Raw genomic sequence first — 23,777 nt, 5'->3', positions numbered from 1 at the left:
ACTGAATATTTAACTAAATTCTCTCAAATGACTTCTTCAGAGAATCCCAAAGTACCCTCTACTTCACTGATTAAAAAATAGTCAAAGTTATCAAATGTGATGAGAAGACCCAAGGAGTAAATACAAAAGCCTCATTCCACACCACGCCCCAGTTCCTGGAGTAAACCCTACTGATTAGCTATTGCTATTAATCGGCACTTTTTATAGGTATATTAAAGAATTTCATCCAGTCAACAAAGGGAGAAGGAAAAGTTCCTGGAAAACCATATTTATTTTTGAAAGGTAATGACGGTTCAGTATCAGCTAAGTCCATAAATATATGTGGAAGAGCTAGTTTCCAAAGCAACGGTAACCACATTGCCTCAAGAAACCCATCAGTGTGAATTATTTATTTCTCAGAATTTTTTCAATAGGAATAATAAAATCCAGAACATAGCCATCGTTCCCTATTTACAGAAGCTGATATTTGAAAGAAAAAATAATGCTTTACTTAGAAGAAGTAAGCATTTTGAGCCACTAATATATTTTCATTATTCCTGCTATTTTCCCTGTCTTAATTAAGTGTGGAGAAACGTACAAGATGGATGTGGGACTTTTATGCCATGCATAGGTTAACACACCTGTATTGTTTTCAAATGAGATACATAACCACTGGGCAAAATCTGAGAGTCGTTAAACTCTATTTCCAGTAAAGGCAACTTCCATTATCTGTGATCAGGGCCATTCTTTCTGCTCTTTTTGCTAGTGAGTAGGCCATGATTTGGTAAGTAATAGGCAAGAGAGAGAGAGGTTATTCCACCAACTAGGGACAAAATGATCTGAAATATAAATGTGCTTAAACCATCTGTGATGTCTGGCCACCATCACTCAGACTTCTCTCTCACTGCGCCTTCCATACACTCCCTCAGAAAGACCTTTGAGCCCCCCCACCCAGGCATATAAACTATTTATTAACAGCAAAGGCCCAAGAACTCATTTCTTCTTGGATACACCCACAGTGCGGCCCCGGTGGCCAGTGGTCTTGGTGTGCTAGCCTCGGACACGAAGGCCTCAGAAGTGGCGCAGCCCTCTATGGACCGGAATCTTCTTCAGCTGCTCCAGAAGTGGCGCAGCCCTCTATGGGCCCGAATCTTCTTCAGCCGCTCCAGGTCCTCTCGCAGCTTGTTGTCCAGGCCTTTGGCCAGAACCTGGCTGTACTTCCCGTCCTTCACATCCTTCTGTCTGTTCAAGAACCAGTCTGGGATCTTGTACTGCCGGGGATTCTGCATGATGGTGATCACACGCTCCACCTCGTCCTCTGTGAGCTCTCCAGCCTCTTGGTGAGGTCAATGTCCGCTTTCCTCAACACCACATGAGCGTATCTCCGCCCCACACCTTTAATGGCAGTGATGGCAAAGGCTACTTTCCACCGCCCATCGATGTTGGTGTTGAGAACTCGCAGGATGTGCTGGAACTTCTCAGGGATCACGAGAGACATGGCGGCGGCACAATCGGCGGCCTGTAGGCCTCCCGTGGAAGAGCCTTTGAGCCTCTTTTATTCCCTCAACCCTGAACTTTGCTTGCTTTTATCCCATTCTCCTCAACCCTGAACTTTGCTTGCTTTTATCCCATTCTCCTCACCTGTGAGTGCTGGAAGTGTTTAGCATTCCCTGTATTAGTGGCGTTGAGGAATGTCTTTAAGATACTAGTTTGAGAGTTGACACTTTCCTGTCTCTCAGGCTGCCCCCTCCATCCAGAAAGGACAAGAACATGATGTCATGCTCTCCCCACACCTCTACAGCTTGGAAGCACCTGTCACTGGTTCTGTGGCAGCCAAACAAAGCATATTAAAACCTTAGATGTCTTAGATGCTCTCTTTGGGACAGAAATCAATGAAGAATGATAGAAACGGGATAGCTTCTCAGAGATATCTCATGCGTATGTGTCCGAAAAGATGTAGTTGAATTAACAAAAGAAAATCTGTATCTGTCCTACACACATGCACCCAAAACAGGCCATTGAAAGTGAACCCAACATATTGCAATTGCCCCTTTTTAATGCTGTTTATACTCATTTTAGGATACAAAATGTTAAGCAAACTAGAAAACTGACATTGAATTTGGGAGGTTCCAACTACCTGATTTTTGTACTCATTAACTCAGTTTAAAACTAATTTGAGAAGAGTTGTTGATATTTAGCACTTGTGATTGAGTGATCAGTCTTCCTATATGCTGAGAATACCTGTTCCTAACAGATTCACACTGATAGCCACATTCCCATGAAATTATATGATTTTGGCAGTTAAAAGGAGTAAATGGGCTGCTATTTCACTGCTGACCTAACAGTTCCCAAATTAAGAAGCCGTTAATTTTCAACAGCATACAGCTTCGAGTTTTCCTGTAAATTTTGGAAACTGGATATCACAGCCTAGAAAAATTAGGAATCAAATAGATCTTTCTTCAACATATAGACATAGAATTCTAGTATTGAATAGAAGAGACAATAGAGATGTGAAAAACTAAATTTCAGGAAAATGAGATGGGTCCAAACAAGTACTGTTGTTATCGTAAGCATGATACCATACCTGCCTCATTCCTGTAAGTTTTGCATGTGCTATTTAATAATCACTGAAGGGAGGTGAAAGTTTATGAAATAAAGCTATGGGAAGTTAGTTACTTATTCGTTATGTGACACTATTTCGTGGGAAATGTGAAAAAATATTTCCTCACCCCCAGAAAGGTAACTGATGACAGAGCAAAGCACAGATAGCCCCCAAATCAGCTGTGGTGAATGAATGCGCTTTACTGGGTTACTTACAGGGAGGAGAGGAATGACTTTAAGAAGCAGAGAAGACTCAAAGACAACTGCCCCAGCAGAGACCCAGCCAAACCTGGGCGACAACTCACAAACCTGGAGTATACTGCACAGCCCTCAGTTTGGTCAACAGACTTGGGAGTGTCAATTCCTGCTGACCTACATGGTCTGAGCTTTTTCCAGGCAACTCGGTTGCTTTCTACTTCCTCCTGGCTGCTGGGTTTGTCTCTTTTTCCAAGCCATTGGGCTTATGTGAGCCTTTTCTTGGCAGTCTTTATCATTTCTTTACTCTTGTGGAGGGAGAGAACTAGTGAATCTGGTCAGTTTCAGGAACATCCTGAAGCTATTTCTATTTGCTTATGTCTTGTCTTAAGGAGCTTCCTGCAGGATCTGGTGTTGCTTTTAGAATATCCTGTTGTTTCAACTTTCTGTAAACACACAGTCTTAAAATAGCCTATTGTTTTACCTTCCTTTCCTTTCCCCCTAAATAGAAGGTTTCAGTCTCAGAGGAAAATGCCACATACCTCCACTCTGCTGCCATTAGAGTACAAGTATTATGTAGGAAATGTATTGAAATGTGATAATCCGAGGAAACTAGAGCAAGGGTTCAGTGATTAAGGGTCCCTCTTGCCCTTCTAGAAAACCTGAGTTTGGTTCCCAGCACCCACGTTGAATGGTTTACAACTCCTGTAACTTCAGCCCCAGTAAATCTGATTCCCTCACTAGCTTCTACAGGCACCTGCGTTTATGAGCACACACCTCCCCTTAAACTGAAATAGAATAAACCTCTTTAAAAAGAGATTAAAAATTTAATAATCTGTATTAGTCACATGCTGTAAGAAAAACCTGGGTATAGGTTTGGTGTTTGTATGATGGAAAGAATATTTTAAAAATATATTCATTATGCATTATTATTTCATTCATATATCAGAAGAATTTTACAAACTATCAGAAATTATGCTAGACATAAGCAATAGTAGTTCCTCACTGTCCCTTTTTTTCACCCCAAGATTTCAACAGAGTTAATAAAAACAATCAACAGCAAAAAAAGAGGTTCTAATGAATCAATATATGGGAGAGTAATATGGGACAAAAGAGGCAAGGACCAAGAAAACTTCATCTAGGAAGGAGAAGTTGAGATGTTGAAGAAAATGGAAGGGCGCCATGTTAGTCCCAGGAAGCATGTGATGAAAGCCAGTCTCATGCAAAGAGATGATGTGGCCAAGGAGCAAGGTATATGAGCAATAACTTGGCACGTTTGGGCTATAAAAAGTACAGAAGGAAATAAACAAGAGGGGTAGCCTGGGGAGAAAGGAACTCTCAAAGTCAGGATTTGGCATTTTGGATCTTATCATTTAGACTTGAGTTCTTTATAGCAGAGGATAAAATGGTAAGACTCGTATTTTAGGACAAACAGTAAACTGAAAAGAGAAAGAAAGAATGAAAAGAAACCAAATAGTTGAATTAAGTATCTTTGCTTCTTTGTTGTTTGGGGGAGAAGTAAATCGCTACAAGGAAATTAAATACCTAAATGTAGCTCTCAGAAGAGAGATGGGGGTGCACACAATGACTGGCAAGGTCGGTTATCAGAAAGCCTAGAAAAGGAAGAAAAGGAAGGATATGGCTTTAATTGAGAGGGAAGCACAAGGGATCAGTAAAAAGAACCAGTGAAATGGGGACAACCAGGACAATTCAACTCTAATCTGTAAGTAAATCTTAGGATAAAAAGAAAATCAATGAGCATAAGGAAACAGCTGGCCAGGAGCAGTGAGATAGCTGAGTTTAGTCCTCTGAAGGTATTTGCTGGGTGCTGTGACTCCAGCTCCATCAGAAGATGGGGGAAGCAACCCCGTGTTGAGGCAGGTGAGATGTAAGGTCAATGAGACTGTCATGAGAGGCCCAGTACAGCTGGAGTTAAGCCAACACGGAGCAAACCAATATGGGAGGTGGGAGACTCCTTTATAAACTTGAATGTCAGTGAAAAAGTGGAGGGAATAGGGAGAGGGGAGAGAATTAGAAACATGGAAAACAATTAATGGATCAAATCCAAGAGAAGACAATTTCTTATCAAGTGATGAGACATTACTGTAGTGAGAGCAGCGGGCTGCGTTCCCGCCTGGATCCCAGCTAGCTTACCCCCGAAATCACAACACACAAATTTTATTCTTTTAAACACTGCTTGGCCCATTAGTTCTAGCCTTTTATTGCCTAATTCTCACATCTTGATTAACCCATTTCGGATCATCTGTGTAGCACCATGAGGTGGTGGCTTACCGGAAAAGATTCAGCATGTCTGACCCGGCAGCTGGCTCCATGGCATCTCACCAACTATGCTTTCTTTCTCCCAGCATTATGTTCTGTTTACTCCACCTACCTAATTTTCTGTCCTATCAAAGGGCTAAGGCAGTTTCTTTATTAACCAATAAAAGTAACACATAGATAGATGACCCTCCTCCATCACATTACTAACTTGTAGCTAGAATTTTCTCCTTTTTAATTTTTTGCTTTTTGAGATTACAGTATAAATATGCCATTTCTTCCCCACCCTTTCCTAGTTTCAAACCCTCCTAGCTCATGTTTATAGGCATGCTAACAAGGACTAGGTGTCAACCCAACAAAGGAGTTGAGAGAGGGGGAGAAACAGTCTTCCTTAGGGAAGAGCATGCCAATTACCTGTCCACAATCAAGTGGTCAGCCCTGTATACACACACATAAAAGTAACATTGTACAGTCTGAGCAGGCTGTTGTTCATATATGTACTTAGAAATATGTATATGTGTATATACACACATGATGTCATCTCTAATTGGTATAGATTTTTGTTCTGAATATATATATACACGAACTGATTTATATCATATATATACATAAATACAAACAGGTGTTTGTATATATATATATATATATATACAAAATGATTTATATCATATATATACATAAATACAAACAGGTGTTTGTATATATATATATACAAAATGATTTATATCATATATATACATAAATACAAACAGATGTGTGTGTACATATAATGAAAAATTGGCAATGATTTTAAAGGTTTTTAAAAAGGAAAATACATAAAAGCTTATAAAACCTTTTAAGTGGGGAAAGTAAAGAGAGCAGAATCCAGCAGCGGCAATTTATTCCTACATCTACCAACAGAAAGTTGATCAGAATTTAACCCCTAATCCTAGTAGAAAAAAAGCATTCAGTTTAAAAGCATGTGCTTTTGATATTATTCATGTTGATCCATATATTTTTATTCTTTCAAATATATTTAAGATATTGTGTTTCATTACTGCATTTTCTCATGTGCACCATTGTGTTTTGCTGGTATTCAATCCCTACAATCCCACCCCCACCCACTATCAAGATGATCTCTTTCCATCCCCTTTGCCAAATAGTTTCCCTCTACTTGACCTAGAGAATCTAGTTAAAATTCCAGTCATGTCAGTGGGACATTGGGGGAAGATTATGACTTGGGAGGTTCTCTTCTCTCTGAATCCTGACTGGCCTTTATAGCTTTCATGAGCCCTTCATGAGCTTTCATGGTCCACCCCTCTCATCTTGCTCTCTCTCTTCTCTTCTCTTCTCTTCTCTTCTCTTCTCTTCTCTTCTCTTCTCTTCTCTTCTCTTCTCTTCTCTTCTCTTCTCTTCTCCTCTCCTCTCCTCTCCTCTTCTCTCTCTCTCTCTCTCTCTCTCTCTCTCTCTCTCTCTCTCTCTCTCTCTCTCTCTCCTGCTGCCCTGCTGCCCCCATGACTGCAGGGAGGTCCAGATGTTTGGTGGGAGAGGATGGGTGAGGTTGAGATTTGTCTGGATTCTCTTAAGTACAATAAGGATTTGTTTTTATTGTATTTGATTGGTAGTCTGCCTGCTAAGAGAGTGAGGCAAAGCTCCCTTGAGTTTCATATAGGTAATCAAAACCACTTTCTCCAAGTGCAATGGGAACGAGATAACATAAATTTAGAAACCTAAAATACAGACATTTTAGCTGCAAGTATAAAGTGATGTAACCATAGCAACTCAACTTGTCCCACAGAAAGCTGACTTTGCTAGGGGACAAAGTCATTCAATGTTTTTTAAAAGCTAAGTATCACAAAGTACTAAAAATTAACTTCATTGTTATAACATTTAAATCACTTTGTAGTAAGAATCATATGTACAATTCATATTAAGAAGTAGATGTATTATTTCTAGTATAACTTTCAACTCTGAGAAATAATGAATGCTTTAAAGAGCCCCAGTTTGCTTCTCAATTCTAAAGGAAATAAGTTTCTTTTTCTTAATTTTAGATTAATATTTACTATAAAATTTTAAAATTTGTGACGATACAAAAATAGTTTTTGAAAAATCATAAAATACTACCAGGAAGAAATAAATACTGCCTATATGCAGCTAAATATCTCAAGAAAATCCTTAGACGCTTGAGAGATGGCCCAGAAGTTAAGAACATGCACTGCACCTCCAGCGGACACAGTCAATTTCCAGACCCAACTCTGTTACCCTCACTCTAGGCCAGAGCTTCTGTGATCACTTATTCCATTCTCCTTCTTCCCCCCCCCCCCACTTTTTTTTCAAGACAACGTTTATCTGAAGCTTTGGAGCCTGTCCTGGAACTCACTGTGTAAACCAGGTGGCCTCGAACTCACAAAGATCTGCCTGTCTCTGCCTCCTGAGAGCTGGGATTAAAGGTGGCTACCACCACCCAGCCAGTCACTTACTCTTATGTCCACAAACATAAAGAAACCTTGCTTAAAAACACGTGTACAGTTGGGGGGTGGTGGCGCACGCCTTTAATCCCAGCACTTGGGAGGCAGACGCAGGTGGATCTCTGGGAGTTCGAGGCCAGCCTGGTCTACAAGAGCTAGTTCCAGGACAGGCACCAAAGCTACAGAGAAACCCTGTCTTGAAAAACCAAAGAAAAAACAAAACAAAACAAAAAAACACATGTACAAATAATACAATTAGCATGATTTTACTGAATTATTCTTAGGTTTTCTTTTTTACGTTTTAGAGAAAGTGTGTGTGTGTGTGTGTGTGTGTGTGTGTGTGTGTGTGTGTGTAGCAGGCTTGTCCTTGCTGTGGCATGCATCTAGAGCCCAGAGACCAACCTCATGTGTCTGTAACATCTGTAGGTAAGTTCTGGGAATTCTAATTGAGGTCTTCGCATTTGTATTGTAAGTGATTTGCCTGGATTCCACTGAGCCACAACACCCTAAATGATTCTTCAATTTTTTTTAAGTTCCTTGTGATGAGAGACCTGGGACTCTGTGTACCCTTGGTGTCCCAGTCTGTTTTTAACCAGAGGTGTGCAAATATCTTTGCCATGTATGAGTATATTAGTTTATTACATTAGTAGCCATTTCTTTACAGTTTGGGCAAGTCATCAGTTTTTTTGTTGTTATTGTTTTGTTTTGTTTTTTAATTTCTGGTTGTTGTCTTCTTTACTGTTGTCATAAAAATCTCCCTTTTCCAACTTGCCATGTTTTTCCCCAGTAACAGGCAGGAAGGACAGAAATGAACAACCATGGCTTTGTGGCCCTTTTCTTTTTCCATACAAGGTCACAAAATCTATTTTACAGTAATTTCTTGGGATGTGAAGTGTTGCCATTGGAAGTCATTCAAAATGAAAATAGTAATCCTCATTTTTTTTCTTTTCTATTGAAGGGATTAGAGGGAAGGAGGTTGTTACTGGGGACCCAGAATTTGTCCCCTGCCTGCAGCAAACGATTGATATTGGGGTTTTTGATTTGATCCCATTGGTCTTCCTGTCTGTTTTTATGCCAGTACCAGGCTGTTTTCAGTACTATAGCTCGATAGTAAAGTTTGAAGTCTGGGACTGTGATGCTTCCAAAAATTCTTTTGTTGTACAGGATTGTTTTGGCCATCCTAGGTTTTTGTTTTTCCATATGAAGTTGAGTATTGTTCTTTTGAGGTCTGTGAAGAATTTTGTTGTTTTCATTTGAATTTCTCTGATGGCTAAGGATGTTGAACATGTCCTTAAGTGTTTTTCAGTCATTTTAGATTCCTCTGTTGAGAGTTCTCTGTTTAGGTCTGTACTTCATTTTTTTATTGGATTATTTGTTCTTTTGATGACCAATTTTTGAGTTCAATGACACAGGATACCACTTTTTAAATATAACCCCAGAAGCACAGACACTGAGAGAAACAATAAATGGGACCTCCTGAAACTGAAAAGCTTCTATAAAGCAAAAGACATGGTCAACAAGACAAAACAACAGCCTACAGAATGGGAAAAGATCTTCACTAACTCCACATCAGACAGAGGTCTGATCTCCAAAATATACAAAGAACTCAAGAAACTGAAGTGACATTTCTATGTCACTTTTAACCAAATCAAAATAAGACAAGTCAAGTGCGTTTTTTATGACCATTTTGGCCAACTGTTATTTGGTAAATGCTGGTGGATATTGTTTCTCTATAAACACTAAAATAATAGTTTAACCTCTTGGATCTTTTGTGGATAACAAATCCAGGCAATACACATTAACTTATAATTCTAGCTGAGTTGCAAGTAGCGAAAAGTCAACACCCAGGGGGCCATCATGCTGTCTCTGGGGTAACCATACACTCTGAGCATTATTATTTCCTAATTTAGAAAATTATTAAACCTACTTTAGTCTCTCTCACTTCTGCTATTCTTAATGCAGATACAGATGTGCACAATTGTTCTGCTTGTGTTATGACCGTAATTTTCACTTCAAAAAGCAAAGTAAGTACAACAATACTAGTTATTGTTTATTCCATTTGGAAATAATAAAGGTTCTGTGTTGTTTATATCTCTCTAAAGGCTTTAAATATTGCAAAAGAACTTTTTATTGAAACAGTTTTTCCTTAATTTTGGCATAGTTTTAGACTAAGAGAAAACATACAAGTATAGAATAACATGTATTTTATCATCTCATCATATCTTCACATTATGTATATTATCCTTATCAGTTCAGCTATACATCATTTTTGAAGTATTCAACATAAGTTTAGTCAAAAATATTGTCCTGTCCCAAATGGCATTGGGGTATATTTCCTTCTCTTTTTTTTAATTAAAAATAGATTTCTCTTCCATACAATCCATCCTGACCACAGTTTTTTTTCTTCTCTCTCCTGTCTTCTCTCCTCTCATATTCCTGCCACCTCCCCTTTCTCCATATCCATTCCCCCTCTGTCTTCCATCATAAATGAGCAGGCCATCAAAAGACAATATCCAACATGTCAAAACAAAATATAAGGCAAGGCAGTTGGGCATGTGGGTGCACACCTTGAATCTCAGCACTTGGGAGGCAGAGGCAGGTAGATCTTTGTGAGTTCACTGCCATCCTGGTTTACACAGCAAGCTCCAGACAGTCAGGAGTGTTACATAGAGAAACCATGTCTTGAAAAAACAAAACAAAAGGCAAGACAAGACAAAAGCCCTCACACCACAGCTGGACAAGGCAACCCAACAGAAGAGACAGTTCCAAAAGCAGGCAGAAGAATCAGAGACACACCCATTCCCACAGTTAGGAGTTCCACAAAAACACCAAGCTAACAACCACAAATATGCAGAGGACCTTCTGCAGATCCACCAGGCCCCATGTTTGCTGAATCAATCCCTGTGAGTGAGTTCGTATGCAACCTGCTTGGTTGATTTGGTGGGCCGTGTTATTCTGGTGTCCTCCATCTCCTCTGACTCCTCAAATCTTTTAGCCCCCTGTTCTGAGGGATTCTTCTAGCTCCAAGGTGATAGGCACTATGGATATAACCAGTTTAGACTGTCTCCACATAATGTCTGGTTGCGGGTCTCTGAATCCTTTCCCATCTGCTGCCACAGGAAGTTTCTGCGATGACCACTGGACAATGCACTGATCTGTGAGAATAGCAGAATATTGTTAAGAATCATTTCCTTTCTTTCTTTTTATCTTTGACAAGTTGAGTTTGATTATACCTTAGGTCTCTGGGCTATCCAGTCTCAGGTTCCTATCCACTTAAGCAACATTAGGCATGGATGAGATTCCTCTCATGGAGTGAACCTCAATTTAAAGACTTTGGTTGGCCACTCCCACAAGCTCTCTGCCACCGTTGCCCCAGTACATCTTGCAGGCAGCGCAGATTGTTGATCAAAGGTTTTGTGACTGGGTCAGTACCTAAGTTTCTCTTGTAGTAGCCCGTAGGGTACCTTCCCACACCAGCAAGACTAGGACCTAGGGATAAAGGTTCCATGCAAGCATCAGCTTGACTTCTCTACATTCAGCACATTTATTGTTTGTATATTGGAGCACTATTGATGTTGCTTTTTAGTTTATTTTATTTTCAGCCACTTTGCTGAAGGTATTTATTTGCTGTAGGAATTCTCTTGTGAAATTTTTATGGTCCTTTATGTATACTATCATATCATTTGCAAATAATGATACTATGATTTCTTCCTTTTCAGTTTGTGTCCTCTTGATCTCTTTCAGCTGTTTTATTGCTCTACCTAGAACTTCAAGTGCTATATAGATATGGAAAGAGTAGACAACCTGGTTTTGTTTCTGACTTGGAGTGGAATTCCTTCGAGATTCTCATCCATTTAATTTGATGTTGGCTACAAGCTTGGTGTAAATTATTACGTTTAGGTATGTCTCTATTATTCCTACTTTCTCCAGGACATTTATCATGAAGTGGTATTGGATTTTCTCAAAGGTCTTTTCTGCATCTAATGAGATGTGTTTTTTCTTTCACCTTTTAAATATAGGGGATTACATTTATGATTTTCATATGTTGAATCATCATGCATCTCTTGAATTAAGCTTATGTAATAATGATGGTGGATGATCTTTATGATTTTCTTGGATTCAGTTTGTAAGTATTTTATTGAGTATTTTTGCATCTATGTTTGTGAGGGAAATTGATTTACAATTTTCTTCTTTGTTGAGTTTTCGTGTGCTTTAGGTATCAGGGTAATGGTGGCCTCATAAAATGAACTATTTGGACAATGTTCTTCCTGTGTCCATTTTATAGAAAAATTTGAGGAGTGTTGACATTAATTCTTTGAAAATCTGGTAGAACTCTATGTTAAAACTGTCTGTTCTGGGTGGGTTTTTTTTGAGGGGGGGGTGTTAGAAAAACCTTAATAACTGCTTTCGTTTCACTAAGGTTATAGGTCTCTGCTTGAGGAGTACTAGGGTATTAGTGGATGCTGCTGCATCATCATGCCTGGCTTTATGTGACTTCTGGGCATTTGGATTTAGCTCCTTAAGCTTCCATGCCCAGTGATTTACCTAGCCCTTAAAAAAAAAAAACCCTCTTAAACCTAAAGTATGTTTTTGTGTATTTTAACACTATTTAAGATAGCTCAAAGATTTCGCAGTTTGTGTAATGGTTTACAAACGCCTTCTCATTTCCTTCTAAACCTGCCTTCTTGACTTTAATCCCAGTGCAGCCTCCGCACTTGTCAGGCACGGGTCACAAAAATCTACATGGAAATTACCAAGCAACTATTGGGTTTCGGAATTTTGGAATTTTGCCATACACTTCTTTCTCTTAGATATGAAATCTGTGCCTTATTCTTTGCCTCCACATGCTTTGTTTGTTTTGCTTTGTTTTCTCCTCAGCTGAGGTAGCACCTCCTTTGTCAAGACTTCACTAACATCATCATCCACCTAAGTTCAATAAGTTGGATTGTTCATCTCTGTGATTTCCATTGGAAACAAACAAAACTTTAAAGTAGTTAGAACCACCAAAAGCACAGTTCTTAGTAGACTAAACAATGCCTGTGCCTCATAATCCAGAAGTTAACATGTTATAAAAAAGAAATGGTTGTGTTTTATTGTTGCTGTTTTATTTCTGCTGATTTCATCCTGTGCACATTGAATTTATTCATGACCACCTGCAAATGTCTAGTTATGTGAAGTTTCTTGTGATTTTCTTACTACTATTTTTATGTATTTATTGGCTTTCTAAATAATTTTTTCATGAAATAAATTTTGATCTCATTCCATCTCCTCCCCCAACTCTTCCTAGATTTTTCATACCTTCCCCTTTGTCCAAACTCATTCTCTTCCAGACAACAAAATGTGAACAAAGGTCAAAACAAACAAAAAGGACCCAAAACAACCAACCAAAAAGTACGCAAACAGCAGGGAGTCCATTTTCTGTTGGTCTTACCATTCTTAAAGCTTTCAATCTGTCTTTCATCCTAAAAATAAACTCCTGGTTGGCTTGTCCTAAATTCCATGTATACAACCAACTTCTATAATCACAGGCTCCATTTCTATTGTTCCTAATGCCAGAACATCAAAAAGTGTTTATACTTCATATATACAAACTTTTTTGTCATTAAACAATATACTATAATGATTAGTTATGCAGCATTTACATTGTGTTAGGCATTATAAATAATCTAGAGATGATTCAATCTGTGTGAGGGTGTGCATAAGATGCATATACATAACAACTTTATATAGGTTACTTCAGTTTCTGAAGATTTTATTGTCCATCACAGGTTTCATAACCAATTTATTGGGACTATCAAGGAGTGACTTTATGTGTATCCCAGGAATCGGCACTAAAACAGTGTTTGGTAGTCAGGTTACTATCAGAAAGGATAATTAGTATGGAGGAAATTTTTCTATGACTATCATCATAAATTTGCTACAAGAAGTACATGTGGTTGGTACAAATGATCTGTGGGCCCCTGGATAGGCTTTTCTTACTTTAGTTCATTTCCTACCCAACACACTGCCTGGAACACAATAAATATCCATGATAATACCTTTGCCAAGCCTTTAAAAAAGTACAATTAAACAGGTGTGATGGTTACATCTTTACTTCCAACCCTCAGGATACTGAGACAGGAGGACACTAATTAGAAACCAGCTTGCTACATAGTAAGACCCAAACTCAAATACTGCATAAACAAATAGATTAAATAAACAAACAGATAAATATAGATATAAAATACTTTATTCTGAACAAAGTGACTCAAACTGTATATTATAGGGGGAATGGAGTAATAAAGGTACACAAAACAATTTAAAATTTCCCCAATTCACTGGGTCTCCTGTGATGTTAAAACTGCTTATGACCTCAGCAGATACATTTTTAAACTTTTTGAAGATATCATATGTAAGTACATATATGATAGACAGCAAGAATCTGTTGCTAAATATATTTTTAAAGGACTTGAAGATTTCATATATGAGTACTGTACTTACATCATTATCTCCTTCCTCTTGTTCTAGCAGTTCCTCTTATGAACCTCCCACTCAAATTAGTGGCTTCTTGTTCTTTAATTATAGTTGGCACACACACACACACACACACACACACGTGTGCATGCACAACACATCCACACACATATTTACTAATGTTTTATGCTGAGGTCATTTAGTATTGCTTATATGTGTTTAGGGGTGACCTCTGAGGTTGGCTAATGTATCTGGGAGTATATATTATGAACATTTACGTGTAAATAAGTGAGAGAGATGTGAGTTCTGTTTTACCTGTATGCTACAGTAATCAAAAGACTTGCCAAAGTGCAGAGAACAAAGAAATGGCCAGTCTCTAAGTGTCATGTGTTTACACAAAATGCTAGAACTGATATTTTCCTTTCAAATGGGCCCAAGTGTGCTGGCAGAATATCTTGGTGGACGAAGAGTTTCTCAGTATACATTGCTAGCAAAAATGGGAAGTCCCATTAAGTTTGATCAGTGGTTGTAATGCCTATTTCTAGAATTAATAGGAGAGTTTTAAATGTTTCCTTAGTCACCAAAACAGAGTATAATGATCATATACACACAATAAAATGGCTGATTTAGAGAGTGTGTAACCTAGCTGGCAATATTCATATGACAGTGCTTCATTGGCTTGAAACCAAGTTATTTTTCCTCCTCGGCTGTGCCTTTAAGGTTGGGAGGTATCTGAATGCACTACTAGGATTTCAGTTTTTATACCGCGACACATTCAATTTTGCTGTTTGTGTGACTTTGCTTTGGCATTTCCCTTTATATGAGTTTTCAAGTATCCCATATATATATATATATATATATATATATATATATATATATACACACACACACACACACACACACACACACACACACACAACTGTGATAATGATAATCTAGGAAACAGGAAGACTGTGTTTTCTTACTGATAGTTCTAAGAATCTTGTTGGATAGCATGTAAATATAGCTAGCTGTAGACTTTACAGACTGTGGAGCGGTGCCAACTGCTAATAATGATGCACGAAATCATTATGTCTCCAAGGCACATATGACTTTTTAAACACTCCTCTGTAATATTTATGCTGCCTAGCTGTGCAGATAATTGTCCGGTTGGCTACTTACTGAGAGTTTCTCATGGTGAGCACTGATGTTTTTCTTCATCCATAATCACAGTGAGTCTGGTTGTTTAAGACCAGGGGTAATGCATTAATTGGTTTTGAAAGCTCCTGAGGGTGTGTCTTAGAAGTCCCTGTAAAGAGTTCTGTCTTCACGGGAATTAAATATTCAGGCATTGAAAGCCTAACCTAGGAATTAGGGATGGAGGTGTGAAAGCAAGAGGGTCGGTTTCTGTCCTCTTGTTTGTCCACTCATCCCACATCAAGCCTGAGAGACTAGCTAAGGCTGCCAGTGATTTTAGAGGACTCCTTTGCTGGGGAGAAGTTTGTACAGTTGTGACAATGAAGTGTGTTTGTTGAACTGTTTTACACAGTTGAAGGTGAAGACTTGCTGCCTCCGAGCAAGATAGAAACCATAGAGATCAGTTTCTGAGCTAAAAAGAGGGGTGGATTTGTATGCTCAGAGACCACAAAGACACTCCATTACCTTCCTCTCCCTTTAGTCTGTAAACAGAAATAACTGTATTTTAATCAAACTTCAAAAAGTAATTTTAGAGTAAGCTATTATTTGGGTTGTGGTCTGAGCCATTTTGTGATGTGCTCAAACTCATTGCTCTGAAATGGAGTCTCAGCATCACAAATGGAAGAACTCATATTCACTACCTTTCAGGAGATGCTATCAATCGCGTGTCAGTACTGTTTGGCAGTGACTCAGGAAGACCTGACTGTACACACCAGAGCTGAGAGGGTAGCCACAGTGTGGGGAAGCCTGCCTAGCTCTCTGATCTAAAACCAGAAATGACTTGAGCTCTTCTATAAACAAAGTATATCACCACATCAGCCCTGCTCCAACCCCGCCTGGGTAACAGAACTTAACTTTCTTTAAGGTCCTTCTCTGCACAATGTGAGTAGAGAGTGAAGACGGGGAAGGGCTGGGAGCGAGTGTGAGAATCTCATTATTCTTATTAAAGAGAACTTTGTTTTGGAAGTTTTGTGTCTTCCTGGTTCACTCATTACAGATTAACCTATCAGGTTGGAAATAAGGTCCAGTTTCACAGGGTCCCTTCTTGTCCCCCTCCATCTTCTCTTCTGTCTAGTTGGCATGTGACCACCAAGAACTTGTGCTAATCAGCTTCAAGCAGAAATTGCCTTCTAGGCAGTCATCTTTGTCATTGCCAGAGTCTGTTTCTTCCCATTTACAAGCAATGACAAGATGAGAGGAAGCAGAAACTTGCCACGAGACAGGAAACATTGGAATATCTTCTAGTTTTACCTTATTTCCTTTGAAAAGGGAGCACTTCTGGATAATCTTTTGACCTGTTCTCTAAGGAACAATGACATAATATCTGCTTCCTGATTGTTTCAGAAAAATAAATAGTCTTCATTATAGAATTAGTGGTCTTTAAGAAAAGTAGCAATGTTATAGATATTGTATGTCTAATCAAGACCATATATGCTCTAACTAAATGGAGATTATACCATATTGGGAGAATTAGAATATTCATCCACTTAAGGTTGGGTAATCAGAGGGGAACCATTTGACTTGACATATAGAAAATAGTATTTTTCTTACACTTTGAAAATGAACAGGTATTAACTGAATAGGAAAAGGAAGGTTAAAGTCACTATAGGGCCAAGCAAATTATGAGAATGGGTACATCCACTTCTCAATAATGGGAGCAGAATTAGGTTGAAGCCAAGCATAGGAATGTCCACACAATCAAGACGTGATGGATAAGGTAAGGTCTGTATTTACCATGCTTCACTCCAATGGAAGATGAATGATGTTTGAATAGTACAAAAGGAACAACTATGCTTTGGTGCAGTCTCCCCACAAAATGTTTAAGAAATCCAGTATGTATCACAAATAGGCCTCATCCTTCTTCTGGCCTATAGTATAGTCTCTCAAACACCCTAGTAAAGAGTATAACAATGGCTGTGGAAGCCCCAAATGGTTGCCATAGAATCACCTGCTCTCTGTGATATAAATGCTATAACTTGGCAATCATATCTCTTGTGCCCGACTTTCATATCTTCCTAGTTCCTATGCTGAAGTGGAACAGCAAACTGCCTCTTCTCAGAGGCTTGTTTAAGATGGCTTTATACTCTATTGCTTCTGGGTTCTGACCATGAGTTTAAGAAAATGAAGAAAAGCTAGAAAACCATTAAAATCTTTATCAACTAAAGCAATTAAATTTGTTTATGGCTGTACAACAAACTATTCCCAAACTTAGAAGCTCAAAACATAGGGGTATGGATGCTGTCCGCCAGGTGTCAAGGTAGAGCTTAGCTAAGTCCCCTGCCTCATAAGAGTCCATGCAGTCAAGGCGGGAACAATGGTTCCTGTGGTGAAGGTCTGCCTTCAAGCTCATTCACACAACTATCAGTAGGTTCAGATCTTCTACTGACCACCATTCTTTGCCGTATTGATCCATCATAGGAACATACAGAACATAGCATCTGGTCTTTTTCCAGCAAACAAGAGAGATAGTAAGTGTGAAAAATATCACAGTTGTTTCTTTTTTTGTTGTTGTTAAAAAAAAATACTTGTAAACCAGTCACTAAAATAGCATATTTTTTTTTGCCTATTCAGTTTGTTAGATGTGAATCAGAAGGTCCTTTGGATTGCATAAGAATATGAATACCAGGGAGAAAACACTGGGGTTGAGATTCTTTGGGAGTACTTATTACAAGTTACGAATATTTCTCTTTTTTTTTTCAAGTGGTAGAGCCTTTTAAAGATCTAAAACTCTTTGGAGAACTGCCAGGCAAACTCAAATGACTCTGAATTAGTATAGGTGCTCACTTTGGGAACCATGTTTTATTTATTTGTTTATTTATTTATTTATTTTCAGAAACAGAGATATAGCAGCAATGTACTGGCAGAATTGAGAAGGACTGTGTTTGAAGAAGTAAACTAAAGGATTATTGTAATAGTCTCAACAGGACTTAATGAAAGCCTGAGCCAGGATGTCCAATAGAGACAATAGAAAAAGATGGAAAAACAAGAATAAAAAGACTTGGTACCAAGCAGAACACAGGATGTGATTACAAAGGAACAAGGGTGGCTAGGACTCCCAGGTGACTCCAGAATTTTGGTGACATTTAGGAAAAAATGTGAAATTTCAAAAAAAAAATCTGTTCAGAGAGACCAGTTTTATCCCATGCTTTTTTTGGTAACAGTCCAGCTGGCCTTGGTGAGCTCCCAGTAGATGAGCTCCACTGTCTCAGTGGGTGGGTGCACCCCTCGTGGTCCCGACTTCTTTGCTCATGTTCTCCCTCCTTCTGCTCCTCCTTGGGACCTTGGGAGCTCAGTCCAGTGCTCCAGTGTGGGTCTCTGTCTCTATCTCCATCCATCGCCAGATGAAGGTTTTATGATGATATGCATGATATTCGTCAGTATTGCTCTAGGATAGGGTCATTTCAGGTTCCCTATCCTCAGCTGCCCAAGGAACTAACTGGGGGCCTCAGCTTGGGCACCTGGGATCCCCTCTAGGGTCAAGTCTCCTGCCCATCCTAAAGTGGGTCCTTTAACTAAGAAATGGGGTTCCGTGCTCCCCTATCCAACCTTCCTTTATCCCGATCCTCCTGTTTCCCCAAGTCCCCCCTCCTTTCCTTCTACCTTTTCTCTCCCCATCTCCCCTTACCCCCATCCCACCCCACCCCCAACATGAGGGCTGATGAGACGCCAAGGACAATGGCACGCGGTTTTGATCCAACGCAATGTGCTGGCTTGGTGGGAGCCTAGCCAGTTTGGATGTTCACCTTCCTAGATATGGACGGAGGGGGGAGGACCTAGGACTTACCACAGGGCAGGGAACCGTGACTGCTCTTTGGACTGGAGAGGGAGGGGGAGAAAAGTGGGGGGAAGGGGAGAGGGGTGGGAGGAGGGGGAGAAGAATGGGAGGAGGGGGAGGGAAATGGGAGGCTGGGAGGAGGTGGAAATTTGTTTTTTTTTCTTTCTTTTCTTTATTCTCCTTTTATCAATAAAAAAAAATTTAAAAAAATACATTGTGGGAAATTCTCAAAGAATTAATAAAATACAAAAAGGTAAAAAAAAAATCTGGTTTGAGGAAAAACTGCCGAATTTACTTATGTTGGGAATTTATTTAAACTATACAAGAGCAAATGCAACCTGCCTATTCATTTGTGGAATTGTTGGTTACACATAAGCAAAAGGAAAGAAAAGTATGTTATGACCTCTAGAATTATATGACTAGATGGTTGGAAGACAGACAGAGCCAGGGAGAGAGGTCAATGCAGGGCTCTAGATTCCTTTGTTATGAATATAGAAATTCTGTGAGAAGAGATGATCAAGCTTAATCAAAGTTACCCTGTAGCTTCAATGTGTTCTAATCTTATTTTCCACTCTTAAAACTCTAATAGAGCAGTTAAAACCATCCCCGTTTTATATAAGAGAAGATAAGTAGGCCAGAAACTAAGTAGAGACCTAAGGTCACAGAACTTATAGAAAACTCAGAATTGACATCACTGTTTTCTGTACTCCTCTGGAAACTTGTGGATTAATTAGAACCAGAAAAGAGAAAACTTTAATGGTATTGTGTGAAGACAAGAAAATATTTTTCAAGATAATTAGCAGCCACAAACTTTTCAGAGAGGGCTGTTATAAAAAAAAAAACCCATAGTGAATGAAAATGAAGATTCCATGCTTGTAGAGTGAGAAGAATCAAGTTTTGGATATGCATCTCCCGGAAAGGATGTGTTGCAAGATGCTGGCCACACTGATTCTTAGGTCGGGTAAGGCTTACAAAACAGCTGTCAGAGTTCTGAGTGGGCCAGTAACTGTTATGAAAAGCACATTTGAGGAGTAATTATAACATTAGATGTTTTATGTCCTGTGTGGTTATTTTGAGTCCGGGCAGCCAGGAACGAACAAGTGTGCCAGGGTGGCTGACTAAATCCGTGTAAAACCTGAGAAAGCTTTGAGAGGAATCTTAGTCACACACACACACACACACACACACTCACACACACACACACACACGAGTTTAACACAGCTTCTTGCTCTGTTCGCTGCCAGCTCCTTTAAGAGAGGTCTTCCTGATTCAGTGGTAGAAAAAAAAAAACCTACGCAGTTTCAAAATGGTGGCTTCCTGGGCTGTGCTGCCAGTACTAACTTTGGCTCTTTCAGGAGGCAAGCACTTGAATGTGGTTTGTGGGTAGTGTGCTTCAGGTTACTTGGTGACAGCATGGGCAAACTTGCTACCAGAACTGAGGTGATGAGTGTGGCTCCCACTCTGCAGTGTCAGAGGCAGTGAATGGATTTCTGCCATTTTGGACTTGGAAGAGCAAGCAGGCAGGGCTGTGTTGGCCCTAGCAATGGTGCTGCTTAGGTTTTTAAGAAGCACTTTACATTTTAAAAAGTCATTCTGGTCAGAAAAGGATTACAGATATGCAATAAGGACAGATTCAGACATAAAAAAAACCCTATAAGTGAGACACAGTTTGCTTAAAAAATATACATAGGCTTGGGAAAGAGAAGAAAAAGAGTATAGAGAATTCTAAAAAGAAGTAAAAGTTTGAGCCGGGCGGTGGTGGCGCACGCCTTTAATCCCAGCACTTGGGAGGCAGAGGCAGGCGGATCTCTGTGAGTTCGAGACCAGCCTGGTCTACAAGAGCTAGTTCCAGGACAGGCTCCAAAACCACAGAGAAACCCTGTCTCGAAAACTCAAAAAAAAAAAAAAAGTAAAAAAAAAAAAAAAAAAAAAAAAAAAAAGAAGTAAAAGTTTTTTTTTTTACAAAAAAACAAAGTCTTTAAAGAGACAGAGTACAGACTGTCATAGATTAAAAGGAGTAAAATAAGCCTCATAAAGATGAAAATACAGAGTCTGAATTATGTGTATTATTGTATTTTCTTTTAATTTTTTGACTGCAGAAAGACATTTGATTCTGGGGAAAGCTAAGCTAAACCAACATATATGTTTTAAAGGTTTCTTGACTTCAGAATGTAAGTCTAAGGATATGTTGGTTTGGAAAAGAGGTTCTGCTTTTGTTTCCCCAGAGGATGATAACCTGTCAATTAATTCCGGACTAATGAGGTTTGATGGTCCAAGATCACCTGAAAGGTCACTGTGAACACTCCCGACAAAAAGCAGGAGGCAGTTTGGAGAAAACTATGCCCAAATTCCCAAATATTGTTTATAAATATTTATTTACATTTAAAGGGGGATATGCTATAGGGATTTGCATTGGTATGGATCTTGCTTTGTTGACACAAATTTAATGTCAATTTTGTTATATGTGTATTTCTGCTCTTTATTAAGGTATTGTTTGTCCAGATCATTTAAAAATATAATGTATAATTAAGAAGTATAGGTTAATAGATAATCATCTATAATAGTCAAGATTTTAGTCATGCTAGTTAGATTTTCTTGATGTACAGAGGTATATTTCAGATGGATAGTTATTCTTCAATTATCTCAAAGACTACAGAATATGGCATTTAAAATGTTTAATAACTTAGGACTTTTCATGACAATGAGACACAAAATTAACATAAATCTTGATTGCAAATATTTTGTAGGAAATAATTAAAAATGTCAAAAGTATTATTAGTATATAATATTTGTTATGGCAAAAGTTGTGTTACAAAAATATGCAAGAGTGGAGCTGTATCTCTATAAATCATAGCATAATCACACAACAGAATCCCATGAAGTTGTCTACATTTTTAATGATAAATAGAGATTTTCTATGCAGAAAATAAAAAGCTATACGTATTATGCAACCAGTGTAAGGAATGTGATTGGACCTTATACATGGACATGGAGCCCCCCTTAAAAAGATGTAGCATAAGGATTTTCACAGTGAACAACCCTGCTGAGCAAAACTACTTGATTTAACACCTGACTCTTATTCCTCATTGTCCCTAGTAAAGGAGGCATGATCTGGTCACTTCTAGGTAGATTTTATTTAAGTACATTGAGTTTTCAGGTGTTTCCAGGTTCAGACTCAAGCAGATGAAGTCACTGGACACTGCAGCTGCTGTGGCCATCACTCTCCTGGTCATCACACCAGGCAAGCCTCTGCTTCCTCACACCCTTACTCCTGCGTTGAAACTTTTCTTTGGGTTCCTCTGATTGACAAGTGAAGTACTACCTCTTAGTCTCTGCTCTCTGTGATAGAAATAGAACCCATAAGGGAATGATCCTTCTGATACACATGGTAATAGAACTGTGTGGAGTCCTAGTATCATATTAAGTGAGCCAGATTTATCTACAAATTGAGGTAAGGTACAATCCCATAAAATCACATGTTTGTTTTCAATGATCAGATTTGATTGTTTAACTGACTACAAAAAGAACATTAGTGGTTGTGTTTCTCTTTCCAAATACATCAGATTAATCCCTTTGGGAAATATCAGATATCTTAAAGAATGATAGTACTTGTCAAAGAATAACATCTTCATTTAGAAATCCTCTCATTGCCCATTGAGCATCATGTACAATCAAATAGACATTGACCATAGCCTTTATCTGTACCACACTTAGGCTTCATGGATAGGATAGTGTATGTTCTTACTTAACCCTAGGAAAGCAAAATTATAAGGTAGAGTGGGAGGTGGATGAAGAGCCTGGAAGTCAGCTGCACCATCTCCTCAGGTCAGTCCTAGCAGAAATGCACAGACCAAGATATTGGGTGCTTGGAGCCTGTGCTGTGTTTAATATGCCACACTGAAGCATTTTTATACTTTCTCCACAAAGAAACTTTGTTGGCAAGCTGGATAAGTGCCTGTAGCATTAGAAAGACAAAGGGTAGCTTTCAAAAGGAGAGGGGGGCTGACAGGCCTGAGGCTCACATCTTTTCACCAGCTACCTAGTGTGCCCAGGATCATCCCTGCAGAATCTTTACATCTTCTGCTTCTTCTGCTCTTCCTTTTCTTCCTTTTTCCCCTCCAAGCTCAAAAATAGCCTGGCCATTAGAAAAAAAAAATAAAACATTGCAGGCTGCAAATATGCGATTGCACAAGATCCTACTTGTCAAAAAGCAATTCTATAAAAAGCTGTGGCACATTGGCCTCGGGGAGGTGCTTCCCTCCCCTTTCAGAGCTCCCTTAACAGCTACCTCTGATCTGTGCACAGCATCCTTTTCAGAGTGAGGATATCTTTGGTTTGTGTTGAAAGGCTTGGAAAGAGTAGAAACATGAGATCACCGCTTCTGAGGACCCACAAATTGCAGCCCGCCTGCTAATACCCGATATTTTTAATGGCTGCTACAGCGGTTCGGACAAATTCGAAAGACATGTTTGGATTTCCATAAAGACAGCAGCAGGCTTTCAGAAAACTCAGTGCAGAGTGAGGGTGTGAGAGAGGGGAACGGCTGCTGTGTAACACCGGGGCAGACAGTGCACCCCTTCTGCCCGGTTCTCAGTAGAGCGCCAACATGGACAGGAGGAAAGAATAAAGCCCTCAGAGCCTTCAGCACTGATACGCCACTCGCCATGCAGCAGAACCTGAGCAGTTTTAAAAATCGCTTTTTTTCCATTATGACTATTTGTAATTAATATAAATGTTGCTATTAAGATTAGCAATCTAAGCTCATGAGGTACTGAAATAGAAAATGGAGAGAAAGGATGAAGTGGACACGTGACAACGGAACGTGGGGGCTGGTGGTAGCCTGATGACAAATGAGGTGTGCAGATGCAGTGACA

The 23,777-nt window shown here is 39.2% G+C and overlaps 1 pseudogene; it reads right to left on the bottom strand.

Moving 5' to 3' along the window:
* Nucleotides 1-1,088: 1,088 nt before the first annotated feature.
* On the bottom strand, nt 1,089-1,493 carry LOC142838503 (small ribosomal subunit protein uS13-like; annotated as a pseudogene).
* Nucleotides 1,494-23,777: the final 22,284 nt, after the last annotated feature.

This window comes from Microtus pennsylvanicus, chromosome 19, assembly GCF_037038515.1.
Source record: "Microtus pennsylvanicus isolate mMicPen1 chromosome 19, mMicPen1.hap1, whole genome shotgun sequence".
Taxonomy (NCBI): Eukaryota; Metazoa; Chordata; class Mammalia; order Rodentia; family Cricetidae; genus Microtus; species Microtus pennsylvanicus.
This window is presented reverse-complemented; position numbering and strand designations above follow the sequence as displayed.